At 42.5% G+C, this 13,219-nt stretch overlaps 1 protein-coding gene across 12 annotated transcripts in view; it reads left to right on the top strand.

Annotated features, from left to right (window-relative positions):
• Window positions 1-13,219, top strand: part of NPAS3 (neuronal PAS domain protein 3) — a 637,639-nt gene that overhangs the window by 524,749 nt on the left and 99,671 nt on the right. The gene's annotated exons all lie outside the window — the stretch shown is intronic.

The raw sequence follows: 13,219 nt of genomic DNA, 5'->3' as shown, positions 1-13,219 counted from the left end.
TGTGATACAAAATCAAGCGATGTCTGCTCAGCTTGACAAATTCAAATCCCAGATCTGAAGTCAATTAATCTGAGTTTGATGCTTAATAATTTAATTTAAAACTGTGATTACAGCAATCGTATATGAGCTGTGAGCACTACACAGGCACATCAGATCATTTGTCAGCGTTTCATATGTCATCACATCTATCCTATTTCCAAACAACTTCTCGTGTGGATGCATTTTAATGCTTTGGTTCCTGGGTGGTTTGAAAGCTCAGCTACCTGGGCCAAAATGGGAGAATAAGGCTATCAGTGGCTGCTGAATAACTCTGAATACCAGCTGCTGGAGATCTCAAGTGGGAGTAGTACGGTGCATTCAAGTCCTACTTGAGGGCTTCCCATAGGCATCTTGGCCAGCGGAACTGTGCTGCTCTCCTGACTTCCCAACACTGTGGTTACCAAGAGGGAGAGTGGAAGGACAGCAGGGAGCCTGGCCTGGAATGGGCACAGCATTGAGAGCATCAGACTGGCTTCTCTGCTGTGCTGCGCAAGCTCCCTGCTTCCTTTCGTTCTCCCCCTCTCAGTAACTGGCAGTGGCATGCAGTGTTGGGAAGTCAGGAAGGCAATGCAGCGCCACTGGCTGCTACTGGCTATATCTGCCTTGATCTGTAAGGTGCTATGGCAACCAAACTCCAGTGCCATACTCCATGAGCAGCTGAGTCAAAGAGAGTGCTGCAGGTACACCAAGCAAGCCATCTGTCACCTTTGGGTGCCACCGAAATAGTTGGCTGGAACACGAGATTGTAAACACAGTACACCTGTGTCAGCAGTTTGTCAAATAAGAGAAGCAACTGATTACTGCTTAAATTGCAGGGGGCCTGGCATACCATAGTCTCCAACTGCCCCCAAAATGCCGGGACTGTCACCAAAACCCTTTGCCACTAGAGCTTCTCACTGTGTCACTCAGAGTCCCGAATTCCCAAGAGGTCTTCCCTTCAGTACAGAGTTTTATCGTGTTACTGGAAGTTCAGATCTGTGCATCCCTCTACAACATTTCTTAGATTTATGCCTCTGGCACTTCCTGTTTTTATGAAAACAAGATCCAAGTCACCTGAATGCCCCTAAGACAGTCTTTCGCCATTTCCCCGCTCCTCAATTGGCTGGTGTCCCATAAAGCAAAGTGGGTGGGACCTGTCCATGAGGCCATTACGGTCGCTTGGCTCCAGCTTGCTTCGTTCTGGTTCTGAGTTTGTGTCCTTGTGTCTTGGAGGAGGAGGAGGCACGGGGAGGTGATGAAAGCTGAAGGATGGCCAAAGCCCAGGAACTGCTGGGTTCCAAGGTTGTGATCCTGTGGGAGAAAGTACCTGTGCTGAAGGTGGAGATGGTTTCCTGCCAGAGCCACCTGGAACAGAAGAAGCTGCACCTCAAAGCCCAGGCCAGGAATGTTGGGGTGGTAGGGTATACTAGCCCTTTGTGTTGATATTCTTAACACCTGTTAAGGCATGGTTTGGCCAAAATTGGGATGTTGGAATACTGCCAGGGAGACAAAATCCATCATGGCCCCAAGCCGTCTGCCAGACGATCCATTGATTTCCCGTAGGCACGCAGTATCAGCAATTAGCGACATGAGTTTCCTGAAATAGCTTGCCACATTCCAGAGCTCATGCACACTCTATCAGCAGATAATGCACAGCAAAAGTCGCACGCAGGAGAGCATTATTTACAAGTTTTATTCTGCATTGATCAGAACAAAGAAAAACATGACTGCCTGCATCAGTGTCTCCGACACAGAGAGAAAACGAAAGCAACACAAAACATAAACATCCTGTGAACAGGAAATACGCAGACTCTGACTCACAAAGCCTGCTCCCTTTTAAGGTGGAACGGAAATATCCTAACAGAGTCAGGGATAGCACTTGTGTATTTCATTAAGAGACTCCACTTTCCTCCCCAGCCGCACAATTCAAACATTGAAACAATGATATGGCACTGCCGGTCTCAGCCTTTAGACCCTGCCTCTGCTTTTCATTCTGAACAACTTGACTCTTTGAAAACAGCTAGGGTAGCCACGTGTGTATCACCAAAAAAGAGAGCAAGTGTATGTTTAGATTCATCTTTAGAAACCAGAAAGACAATTCCAATACACATACAACACATCTCACCGCAGTGGAGAATGTAGCCAGTTGTCAAGGTGCTGTGTTGATGAGTAATTTCAAAGTTTCTTATGGTTCTTTAAACTGCACTTGGACTGGCCAGCCCTTCAAAGAGAGGACCCCTTAAAACAGAGAGCACTGTCCTCTCTAAATTAGGGCACATGGTCACCTTAAATGCAACACTGTCCTCCTGTCCGTCCTCTATTTCACCCTTCCATCCCTACAAGCTACTTACTTAGATGTGACTCACTGCTCAAGTTCCTTTTCTGTTTCTCTTTGGCAGCCTCCATCTGCGATCTCTGCGCTTCCTTCTCCAGCAGCCCTAATCCTGCTCTGATTTAGAAATTTCCCTTTCACTCAGATTTGACACAAGGGCTTCATATCCGCAGAGCATCGCAGTTCTGTATTAACAATCAATATTCAGTATGCAGTGACTAAGAAGTTAAAAAGATGGTATTAAGATATTTATAATTCCAGGAAAGTGTATATATCTGTTAAGAGATGCTGGAATAATACTCTAATCTGCCACATAATGTTCTCTACTGACCATCTTGACTGTGAGTCCTGGAAGAACTGCGTCCCTGCCTTTGAGAGCCTTTTTTCCAGCTGGCCTGGGAGGGCAGGGTGCTGACTGACTCCAACTACAAAAGCTGAGGGAGCTGGACAGATTGTTGGGCTGGAGTTTTGTTGGGGGGTGGGTGAAGGAGGTTGTTGCTGTTATTAGTAGTAATCTTTTGCTGTTATTAGTAGTAATCTTTTGCTTCTTTATTTTATCACTTACTCTGATTTATGGGGAAACTTTAATTTGGTTGTGTATTTTTGTTGTTTTATTTATTGTTCATGACTACTTTTGTTATGTTTGTAATTATGCGATATTTTTAATTCTGTAAACTGCCTTCAGCATGATTTTAACAATGGAAAGACAACATACAAATAAAAGGATGAGGTGAGATATTTTTGTGGTTAGGCTACATGAGGTATGCTGCACAGGAACTGATTACCCGTGCATTTTTTCATAGCTATATTTTTATGGATTAAGAAGTATCCCCCCCCCAATTGTTCCCCTCTCATTACAAAGAGCCTAATTTAATCTTAATCTAAAGTAGACTTTAGATGCATCTTTAAATTTGAGAGTCAAATAGGGAGAGTGGAAGAGACATCAGCTTTATTGGCCGGCCATTTCATACAGAAGTATGTTGTACCAATTAATATTGGGCTTTGTTTTATGCCTCCCACTTTCCAGAACTCAAGTATTGCACATGTTGCTATTGTTAAATCTGCATTGATAATATTTCTGTGTAGTCATTAATAGCAGCCTAGTTTATGGATGGCTTTGATTTTTAATCTATTAATTTATTATCCGTTTAACTGCCCTGAGATCTGCGGGTGAAGCATGGTATACAAATTTAATAGATAACAACAACAACAACAACAACAATCTTCAATCAGCCTGTGGGTGATATTAGTGTTGTTTTATTCTACTACTGCAGGTGCATAATTCGGCTTAACTTTCTTTTACAGCTTTACACAGCCCTTCTAGTGTCACACAGTTATGCAGTCATTTATTCTCCGTCAAAAATTTCAAAGCTTCCATTTTTCTCCTCACAGCAAGAGCTAGTTCAGCATTCAGTAACATTCGGTTTTTATATGAAAGCGATCCCAACTTAACTTTTCCTCACTTCTTGCTTAGCCTCCCTCCTGGTTTGGAAGTTTTGTACATGGGATATAATTTTAAACACTTTCATCCACATGACTTATAAATTATCTGATGCATTCCTGTGGAAGGGCTGTGCCATATTGTAATCCCTCTTTTCTTCACAACACTCTTTAAAATGCCACAGCAATTTGAGAATCCACCACAGTGCTTCTCCTCAGCATATGTTTATCAGTCCCCAACGATTGTCATATACTTTTTGCACAAGAATTGGGACCTCAGAGCTGCACCAATGTCCAATATTGGCATGGACAACACAGTGATGTTTTTGATTGCATCCCCATAGCAAATCTTTGAGCGAAACAGGCCAGGAGAGGTCAAGGCAAATGGCTTAGAGAAGTAAAGGACCACCACCATCAACAGCAACAAAAGCAAATGCCATACAGAAGCTCATTTCACCCCCTTTATTGCCTTATCCTTCTCTTATCTCACTTGCTTACATACTACAGCAGGCTTCCCCAACCTCAGCCCTCCAGGTGTTTTTGGCCTACAACTCCCATGATCCCTAGCTAGCAGAACCAGTGGTCAGGGATGATGGGAATTGTAGTCTCAAAACATCTGAAGGGCTGAGGTTGAGGAAGCCTGTACTACAGTCTGATTCTCTTTGCTCAGGTGTAGAGAATTACATCCACCCTACAAAACTAATTAAAGGAAAAGGCAATTTAAGGCAAAACCACATCCCACTTGTTTGGATGAATATAAGAAGCATATAAATTTTGTATAAATAAATAAAATTAGTTTTGTTGACTGTTGTTTCATGAGATCCCTAATATGGCGCTGTACTCCTTATCTCATTTTGCTTTTAGCTTAGCAATTAGCTTTCCTACTGGTTAAAACTCGTTAAAAATTCAGAAGAAAGCATGATGGATAAAAAAACTGGTTAAAATTCAGAAGGAAGCACGATGGATAAAAAGCACGTTGTTCATCTCAATTAAGCCAATTGAAAAAGTAAAAATGGCCTTCAGTGTGAGTGTGAGTAAATTTGGGGTTGTGCTTGGAACCAAAAGTTTTTATTTTAAGCATATTTCAACTGCAAATATTCTTATAAAATGAACAATTTTGCAAGCAGTTCCATTTAGGTTCCTCTACATGCTTAAAAAAAAAGTTCACATATAAAGTACTGGAGTCTGTTTAATTTTACTGCTAAATCATGGCTTCATATTATATTACTCTTCCATCAACAACTACATTTCATTCATCTGGTATTGTTTCAGAGCCTAAATCAGGATTCACAAATGATCGGTTCATTCATACCCCTTGGGAGGGAGGGATTACATGTAAATAATCCTGTTAATGGTAAGCATTGCCTCTAAGCATTTCACACTGCAATAATTTGGTAAACTGAATTTGAGTAATTAAGAAATGAAATGAAACTAATAAAATGCTTATTTTCATATTTCTTGATCATTATTATTTGTTTGGGAATTAGTGAATATTAAAAAGTCACTCTTGCTTTGTGCGGAAACGCAGTTCAGCACTTCACTAAATTATCTGACAGTGTCTCACTATTGTGTTTCAGTCAAAATTCTTTCCATAAAATATTGCAACAGTCAATTTGGTGTGTGCTTGCTCTGGGTTATTAACTCTGTCAACTGTGAAGCCCACTTGCCCACATGGCCTTAGTGCACAGTTGTATTTATATTACATTTGCATAGTGATTGGCAACAAATCAAAACAATACCCACTGTGCCCATTCAGACTTCAAACTGCTGCTTCTATATCACCATAAATGGTTTTAAACTACATGTTTCCACCACCCTCCTTTTATATATTTATTAAAACATTTATATCACACCATTTTATTGAGGGCGTGAAGTTGGTTTATAATACAATTTTTAGTAACATTCACAATATCTTACAGCCCAATGGAAAATGTAAAGCAACCAAAAGAAAATTTTCGGGAACAACAACAACAAAACACCAGGCCAACAGAGACAAGGGTACAGAGCCAGGGGTCAGCAACCTTTTTCAGCCGTGGGCCAGTCCACCATCCCTCAGACCATATGGTGGGCCGGACTATATATTTTTTTTGGGGGGGGGGGAGAATATATGAACAAATTCCTATGCCCCACAAATAACCCAGAGATGCATTTTAAATAAAAGCACACATTCTACTCATGTAAAAACACCCAGATTCCTGGGCAGTCCGTGGGCCAGATTGAGAAGGCGAGCCTTAGGTTGCCTACCCCTGGTACAGACCATCCTGGGGAGGGCATTCCTATCCAACTGCTGCATCCCTGCCCAAATTTCACATTGTGGGGGACAGACAGGGACAGGTGCCAGATGGACTCACGGAAAGAGGCAGCCCTACTAGGTATCTTGACTCCAAGTTTAGAGGTTAAGGCCTTTAAACTGAGCATGGGAGCAAATTGGTAGCCAGTGTTGCTGAAGAATTAATGGGATGATATAATCAAGATGTCTTGTGCCACATCAGCCCAGGTGGCATAGCTCAGTCAATAGAGCACGAGACTCTTAATCTCAGGGTTGTGGGTTTGATCCCCATGTTGGGCAAAAAAATCCTCCATTGCAGGGAGTTGGACTAGAAGATGACCTTCCCAACTCTATGATTCTGTAAAAACAGTGCTTTATGAACTAATTGAAATTGCCAAGCACTTCAGAGGTAGAGCCCCAGATGTTTTGCAGTAGGCCACATGTGTTGCAGCATATTTGAAGCAACAAGAGGAGAGTCGGGACGATTTCTCCTGGAAGAGATGCAAATGGCACATGAGGTGAGGCTGCAGAAAAATGCTCTAAACTAGATATATGGGAGTCATATATCCACAGCCCAACATCCACCCCTTTCTTCACCTCAGTGCTTCAGTAAGCACCCAATCCAGTACAGTGGTACCTTGGTTCTCGAACTTAATCTGTTCAGCTTCCGAAACCGTTTCAAAACCAAGGTGCGGCTTCCGATTGGCTGCAGGAGCTTCCTGCGCTCAAGTGGAAGCCACATTGGACGTTCAGCTTCCGAAAAACATTCGCAAACTGGAACACTTCTCGGTTTGCAGCATTTGGGAGCCGATTTGTTCAACAACTAAACCGTTCGAGAACCAAGGTACCACTGTACTCACAGAAAAGGGCTGGCTTCTATACTGAATCTGGATTAAATTATTATTATTATCATTATTATTATTATTATTATTATTATTATTATTATTATTATTTCAAATTATATCCCACCCTTCTAAAGGAACCTAGGGTGCTATATATATCCACATATATATGGGATGGGGAGCAGCTTTGAAAATGAAAATTCTGAAGCTTCAGTTAGTGCAGAATGCAGCAGGCTGTAGGCTAGTTACTGCCAGGGCCTAGCCAACTTTGAAGGCTTATTATGAGGATAAAATGGGGTAACCCATACATGTCACTGTGAGCTCAATGAAGGAATAGTGATATACAACACAGACAGCATTAAAGTACCACAAGTCTATATTTAGTTGTACTTTTTATTGCTTCCTTTTACTTTCATAAATTTCATTTAAAAAAAGAAAAAGTATGTTTAAATGTTTAAATAAGCATAAATAATATACGCTTCCCAATGTGCATCTCATTGATTGCTATCAGAGAGAAAAAGTACATTCATTCAAACCGCATTTCCATCAAATAATTATGGGCACTGCTACCACTTACAGAACAACAATTTCCAGCAACTCTTTTAAAAAACTACCATGCCCAGAATTCTTTGAGGAGAAAAATGTGCCTCAAATGTGCTTTAAAAAATATAGTGTATATGCAGCCGCAGAGCTTTTTGTTTTTGGCATCTGTCTGTCTTGAGAGACAATGGAGTACACATTCAGAGGTGAAGGCAAATACTCTGTTAGAAGCACTGAAGTGGCCTCCCTGGGGCACAAGCCTGGGCAGTGAGTAGGAAGGTCCTGGGCTCCCCAGACGGCAAGACCCCAAACGCTCCATACACCCCACCACAGAGCTAGTGGAAGAGAAACAGTTATTTGTTGTTGGCAGAGTACTCTCAGAGTCCTGGTCTGTGAATGCAGAAGATTGAGATGAAGTGGTAGAGCAGACAGGACCACTTTAGAATTCCAGAGTATGTGTCACCTTAACAGTCACCCAAATTTGAGGGAAGAAGGAGAAGCAACAGCACTAGGGAGGAAGTTTTTGGTTCAGCTATCTTTCTGGTTGCTTGTTTCAACTTACATGATTTAGTAACTGATGGGATGAGTGTTTAATTTGCTTCTGAATAGATGCTACTAAGACTACTAATAGGAGTATAGCATCTAGATCAAGGGAAGTAATAGTGCCACTGTATTCTGCTCTGGTCAGACCTCACCTGGAGTACTGTGTCCAGTTCTGGGCACCACAATTCAAGAAGGACACTGACAAACTGGAACGTGTCCAGAGGAGGGCAACCAAAATGGTCAAAGGCCTGGAAACGATGCCTTATGAGGAACGGCTAAGGGAGCTGGGCATGTTTAGCCTGGAGAAGAGGAGGTTAAGGGGTGATATGATAGCCATGTTCAAATATATAAAAGGATGTCACATAGAGGAGGGAGAAAGGTTGTTTTCTGCTGCTCCAGAGAAGCGGACACGGAGCAATGGATCCAAACTACAAGAAAGAAGATTCCACCTAAACATTAGGAAGAACTTCCTGACAGTAAGAGCTGTTCGACAGTGGAATTTGCTGCCAAGGAGTGTGGTGGAGTCTCCTACTTTGGAGGTCTTTAAGCAGAGGCTTGACAACCATATGTCAGGAGTGCTCTGATGGTGTTTCCTGCTTGGCAGGGGATTGGACTCGATGGCCCTTGTGGTCTATTCCAACTCTATGATTCTATGATTCTAAGACAAATTTAAAGGATGAAAGCTACCAATAAGTCCTCTTAAGGCCAAAGCTCAGCGGCAGAGGTTCAATCCCTAGCTTCCCCATTTAGAAGATTGGGCAACAGGCAATAGGAAAGACTTGTTTCTGAGAGCCACTACAAATACAGTATTGGATTAGATGGGAAACAGCTGAGCTGATAAGCAGTTGCTTGCTATGTTGCCTTCTGGTCCTGCTTGCTGGCTTTGGCCACTATGAGAACAGGATGCTGGACTAGATGGGACCTTGGTCTGATGCAGCAGGAGTCTTCATATATTGTGGTGGTGGCACTGACACGGATTTGAGGAATAGTGTTTGCTTTTGAAGTGAGAAGAGTGGCATGATGCCTCTATTCTTAATGACATTGTCAGGTCCAGCAGCATTAGCTGCTATTAAATTCAGTACGGTCGTACCTTGGATCCTGAACGCCTTGTGAGTCAAACATTTTGGCTCCCGAACGCCGCAAACCCAGAAGTGAGTGATCTGGTTTGTAAACGTTCTTTGGAACCCAAACGTCTGATGTGGCTTACGCGGCTGTGCCTTGGTTTCCAAACGTTTTGGAGGTCAAATGGGGTTCCGGAACGGATTCCGTTCAACTTCCGAGGTATCACTGTATTGTGGTATTTTAGTAGGTAATTTTTTATTCAAATCATAGGAAAACAAGAAAGAATACAATACCAGTGGCGCAGCGTGGGGGGTGCAGGGGGGGCCGGCCGCACCGGGCGCAACATCTGGGGGTTAGGGTTAGGGGGCGCAAATCCACTGGTTAGGGGGCGCAAATTACTTGCCTTGCCCCGGGTGCTGACAACCCACGCTACGCCACTGTACAATACTTATACTTTGTATTATTTAAAGTTCAAATCCACACAAGCAAGAACAGGCAAGCTAAGCCAGAAAACTGTAGTATTTTTATAGCACGTTTAGAATATTTATTGTAACCCACATAGAGGTTTTATTATAATCAAGTGGTGTATATATATATATATATATATATGCAGGTTTTGGTGTCTTCGGGTGTCTTCCCGTGTAAGAGTTGGGGTGTCTAGGCGACGTTTCGACGAGGTCTCACTCGTCATCTTCAGGCTGGTGCTTTCGGCTTCTTGTTACTGGAACAGAGCAGGATCTCAGTGTTTGAGTTCCTATAAATACTGTTGAGGGGGTGTGGTGTATAGCCTCCAACGTTCTGGGCAGAGAGGAAGTTCCCAGGTTAGTGTGTCTTTTCTTCTTTTGTTCATTAATTACTTGAGGGATATCTTGAGTGATTTCTTGAGTGATATTCTGAGTACCACTTAGGAGGGTCATTAGGTGTGGATTAGTTGCTAAAGCTTTCGTGTCTTGACCTCTTGACCTTGTGAAGAGTTTTTTCTGAGAAGATGGCTGTACTGCACTTAGTTGTGCTCTGGCTTGGCTTCGTGTATAGGGGCGAGCTGTGGTTTTGTGCCCTGTGCCAGCCAGATCTGTGTAGGGATTGCAGGGGGGTGCAGCATCCGGAGGTGCCACTATGGTTTGGCTACTGGATGGTGTCTGTAATTTATCTGTGGAGAGGGTCTGGGTTTGGGTCTGGTGTGGTTGATTGGAGATGGCGTTCTGTGTGCCTCTGGTTCTGGTGTCGGTTTTTGTGGGGAGGGCTATTTTCCAGATGTCTGGCAGGCGGGACGTATCGTCACGCTTGTTCATGTTGTGAGGGTGTTTCTCTATCTCGATGGCTTCCATGATTATTCTCTTGTGGTGGTGTTCCATGTTAAAGAGCAATTTGGAATCTGAAAAATTAATTTCGTGTCCTGTTTCTTTCATGTGTTGGTAAAGAGAGGAAGTTTTTTCTTCTTTTTTGACGGCATTCTTGTGTTCTGCGATACGTGCATTTATTCGTCTGTTTGTTTGTCCAATGTACGTGGCTGGGCAGACTTTGCAGGGTATTTCATAGACCCCTTGGTTTTCTAACTGGATTTTATCTTTGGGGTTTCTGAGGATATTGGCTATCTACACACTATCTACCGGAAAAAAACACACACCAACCGCTACTTACATGCACAATCACACCACCACCCTGCACAAATAAACTCCGTAGCCAAGACTCTCATCTCCAGAACCAAACGCCTGGCTGACAAAGACCACTTGACAACTGAGTTACAGAATCTTTCAAATGTGTTAATCGCCAACGGATACCAGCAAAACAGGGTTACGAAGCTAATCCAAAAAGAAACACCCCCCAAAAAGCAAGACACAGAAGAAAACAATGGCATGGCCCTCCTTCCTTATATCAAGGGCACTACAGATAAAATTAGCAAAATCCTCCATAAACACAATATCAAAACAGCCTTTTGCACCAACCAAAAAATAGCCAATATCCTCAGAAACCCCAAAGATAAAATCCAGTTAGAAAACCAAGGGGTCTATGAAATACCCTGCAAAGTCTGCCCAGCCACGTACATTGGACAAACAAACAGACGAATAAATGCACGTATCGCAGAACACAAGAATGCCGTCAAAAAAGAAGAAAAAACTTCCTCTCTTTACCAACACATGAAAGAAACAGGACACGAAATTAATTTTTCAGATTCCAAATTGCTCTTTAACATGGAACACCACCACAAGAGAATAATCATGGAAGCCATCGAGATAGAGAAACACCCTCACAACATGAACAAGCGTGACGATACGTCCCGCCTGCCAGACATCTGGAAAATAGCCCTCCCCACAAAAACCGACACCAGAACCAGAGGCACACAGAACGCCATCTCCAATCAACCACACCAGACCCAAACCCAGACCCTCTCCACAGATAAATTACAGACACCATCCAGTAGCCAAACCATAGTGGCACCTCCGGATGCTGCACCCCCCTGCAATCCCTACACAGATCTGGCTGGCACAGGGCACAAAACCACAGCTCGCCCCTATACACGAAGCCAAGCCAGAGCACAACTAAGTGCAGTACAGCCATCTTCTCAGAAAAAACTCTTCACAAGGTCAAGAGGTCAAGACACGAAAGCTTTAGCAACTAATCCACACCTAATGACCCTCCTAAGTGGTACTCAGAATATCACTCAAGAAATCACTCAAGATATCCCTCAAGTAATTAATGAACAAAAGAAGAAAAGACACACTAACCTGGGAACTTCCTCTCTGCCCAGAACGTTGGAGGCTATACACCACACCCCCTCAACAGTATTTATAGGAACTCAAACACTGAGATCCTGCTCTGTTCCAGTAACAAGAAGCCGAAAGCACCAGCCTGAAGATGACGAGTGAGACCTCGTCGAAACGTCGCCTAGACACCCCAACTCTTACACGGGAAGACACCCGAAGACACCAAAACCTGCATTCCTGTACCCGTGAAAATCTACGAAAGCATATATATATATATATATACACACACACACACACACACACACACACACACACACAAACACATATATCTATAAACAAATAGATAAAAAGAAAATACCTTCAAAGCAGTTTACATTCACTATTTTATTAAAATCTGTACAATAACCCTGTAAGGCAGATCAGAATTATCAGAATACAGGTGGGAGGTTGAGAATGATAGGGAATAGCTGGCCTAAGAGAGAATATCAGAGTGGGGACTTGATTTTTAACTCAAACTGCAATCCTGTGCAACCTTATCTTTACACTGCTATGTTATTTATGATGCATGCTATTCTGAATTTATCCTTTTGTGAATTGCTTAGAGATTAAGATTATATTCACACATATTTTAAATAAATAAATCCCCAGAAGTAATCTTGATTGAACACAATTAGGCTTACTTCTGAGTAGGCATGCCTAGAATTGTGCCTTTTCTCTGTTTAGCCAGTAGGTTCACCAACTCTCAGTACAATACATTGGTGGTTTTATTATGATTTATGAAAGATGCTTTTGACGGCAGAGTTTACTAACTTTGTGTGTGGTGATACAAAAATTTTAAAACCAACAGTTGCACAAACTGCCATTCTGTTGAGTAGAAAAACAATATGTGGCTTTGCAAAAATAAAAATTTAAAATCACAAACAAAATCAGCATGAAAGGAAAATGGTTGCTTAGTTATGGGCGTGGGATTGTATCAAGATCATGCAGCCTGGTGATGAAACGCTACATTTTGTTAAAGTTGTGCTGTTTATTTTCCTTAAGCGTTATATTGTATGGACAATTGGATTCAGGATTCTAAATGCATTCGCTTCCTGTTTGTATGAGTTTGTGTTACGATTATTATTTTTAGAAAAACAAAAAAATCAGTTCATGCTACAGACCCCAAAACTAGTTACAGTGGTACCTCGGGTTACAAACTTAATTCATTCCAGAGGTCTGTTCTTAACCTGAAACCGTTCTTAACCTGAGGCGCACTTTCCCTGATGGGGCCTCATGCTGCCGCCATGCTGCCACCGCCGCGCAATTTCTGTTCCCATCCTGGGGCAAAGTTCTCAACCCGAGGTACTGCTTCCGAGTTAGCGGAGTCTACAACCCAAAGTGTTTGTAACCTGAGGTACCACTGTATAGCTAAAGCAGGCTTCCTCAACCTCGGCCCTCCAGATGTTTTGAGACTACAATTCCCATCATC

Source organism: Podarcis bocagei, assembly GCF_964188305.1.
Source record: "Podarcis bocagei genome assembly, chromosome: 1".
NCBI lineage: Eukaryota > Metazoa > Chordata > Lepidosauria > Squamata > Lacertidae > Podarcis > Podarcis bocagei.
Note: the sequence above shows the minus strand (reverse complement) of the source record. Positions and strands in the feature narration are given on the sequence as shown.